The following is a 2,500-nucleotide window of genomic DNA, read 5'->3' as shown; positions in this document are numbered from 1 at the left end:
AAATGAATACCTCCCATAATAATAATACTCTGTATATCATAATGAATATAATGACAATAATATAAAAAAATGCAATGACATTAGGAGTTTCATAATAACAACAATCATAGCAGAAAGAACACAATCATATTAATCTGAAAATGATAAGATCACTTATCAAAGGCAGAAGCAATACCACTAATGGCCATAGTAATAATGCAACATCAATAACAATATCTTTATAGGATGATACCAGTAACAACTCCATTGACATTAACAGGGATGTAAGTATAAACATTTATTTTCTTGCGAACAATAAAAATGACAGAATAGAAAATGCAAGCGTGGAGACTATTGCAAGTATATTGCTTGTTCTTCTGCGTATGTTTATGAAATTTATCTTCGTCTGGCTCTTACGAAAGTCATATCCTAAAGTAAATGAAATGTTTTTTATTTTCATGGAGAACTTCAAACATGTTCTGCAATGAGGTTTGGCAATCGTGGAGTTACGGATGCAATGAGCGGATTTACAAGTCAATTCAAGCGGGATTTTCGGGGTTTGCCTTTGATAAACAATATCAAATATCTTTTCTTACTAGAGTCAGCAATGGCAAAGTTCATGACCGGAAAATCTTTCAATATTGCTACACATAAATTTGACTCAATATGAAACAACAATACATAGCATTTGCAAGCGGCAACAGAACAAGGGCATGGTTTACACATTATTATTTTTGCAGCGGTTTTATCACGAAAAGTCGTATAAAAAGAACGCTGCGAATAAACATGCAGTATGCAAATAAAGTACCAGAATGCACTTCTTCCTCTTTAATAATAAAAATCCACAGTGACTCGAATACATCAATGTCTGTTTACAACTACATCGGGGTTATGTTAACGACTTTCTACGACCAGTATCATTAGACTAAACGACGCTGGATTCGTGGTACTGTAGGAAACCGATGGTACTAAGCCGCAAACTACGGTATGGTAAGCTTGTGTGGTAAGAAGGTGCTATATACTGATGAAGATGAACGGAATAGCTATCAATATCTATAGGATTTATACATCTCATACACAGAAGTGTGAGTTGCAGACACTCAGGTATAGTAATGGAGGAGGTGCAGTGTTTAAAGCGCTAGCACCGGGCTTGCAAAGAGAGTGTGTGTGTGTGTGTGTGCGTGTGTGTGTGTGTGTGCGAGGCGCCTGAGTGTTTCATAGACTTTCGTTCTCATTGCAGATTGCATCGGGCACATTGAACGTTGAAGGTTTCCGGAACGGCCGCTAGATGGCAGCAGCAGCAGCCGAGTGTTAGCACGCGTTGCTGCGGTCAGATGAGTGGCAACCTGCGAGCGAGCAGCACCTGCGATCCCGTCCTTCGTAATAAACGTCACTGCAATTTATCCCTAAACTACTTTTTTCAACATTTCTCTTTAGAATTTGATACACATTTCTTTAAATTATCTTGTAAAATCATGCACACTATTAGTCCTACACATGGGGGCGTGTACACAAAAGTATTGAAGAATAACGTAGGCAAAGTTTTAATCTGTCTTTTCTCAGAACGGCACAAACACTAGAATAACAATCAATATAAGCTCCTCGTCCCGTTGCAACCTTTTGATATCGATTATGTGTCATGTGCAGCCTCGAGATAGCATGAGGAGCACAACACGACCACGATAAGATCTCGCACACTTAATAATCATGCTAACTGTCCCCTGTTAAACGGCTCTTCACAAGGTTGGTCGGTCAGGTGAGATTTTTATTGGGGCGACCAAACACTTCCCTTCTGCTTGACACACGGGCCGCGACCACTGGCGTTTATGACCTATCACACAACTCGTTTTACACTTCATAAAGGGTTCGTTTAGTACAGCCTACTTCCACCACGAGCTACATTATCAGAGTCTCTATACTTTGTCCATTTCTCAGTGGCACACCAGAGTTACGGTGAACGGTCAGTAACGTGAACTGTTTATCTTTTTCAAAAGAATTGTGAATTTGGTTCAGAGAGATCGTACCAGGAGAGTTAGGCGATAGACACTGAAACCGGCCTCTTTCGAGAACCAGGTTCCTTTCTTTGGGCCTTGAACACAAACACTCATAGACGATGCACAACACTACAGCTTGAGTGGGGGATTTTGCAACTAGGGGTCAGGAAAGTGTCATAAAGGGATCGAGCAATATCTCTTGCTGGCTCTTAAGCACTGACGTGCAACAACTTCCTCGGACAACTGCATGCAACGAGGATCCAAGACGTTGACACTGCACATCACTTCTTTTTCCATGACAGTCATTTACACTTGTCAGACTCGGATGAATAATATACATTTTCTGCTTCACTTTCGTATTGTTTTAACACACGTTGCAACGGGTTTACGAGATGGCAGGCTTGGGCAGCACATGATAACAAGTGATCTAGCATGGGGTAAGAGCACAAACACTGGACGGCACACACATGGGGGAAACAAACTCCTTGACGAAAGCTCTTGATAAGGGTTTTCTCTTGCAGGGTGTC

General features: G+C 40.8%; 1 protein-coding gene across 2 annotated transcripts in view; it reads right to left on the bottom strand.

Moving 5' to 3' along the window:
• The window catches only part of LOC113819991 (homeobox protein abdominal-A homolog), a 204,394-nt gene that overhangs the window by 201,165 nt on the left and 729 nt on the right, over positions 1-2,500 (bottom strand). The gene's annotated exons all lie outside the window — the stretch shown is intronic.

This window comes from Penaeus vannamei, chromosome 35 (assembly GCF_042767895.1).
Source record: "Penaeus vannamei isolate JL-2024 chromosome 35, ASM4276789v1, whole genome shotgun sequence".
In the NCBI taxonomy this organism is placed as follows: domain Eukaryota; kingdom Metazoa; phylum Arthropoda; class Malacostraca; order Decapoda; family Penaeidae; genus Penaeus; species Penaeus vannamei.
The sequence above is the reverse complement of the archived record's forward strand: the minus strand, read 5'-3'. Positions and strand labels throughout refer to the sequence as shown.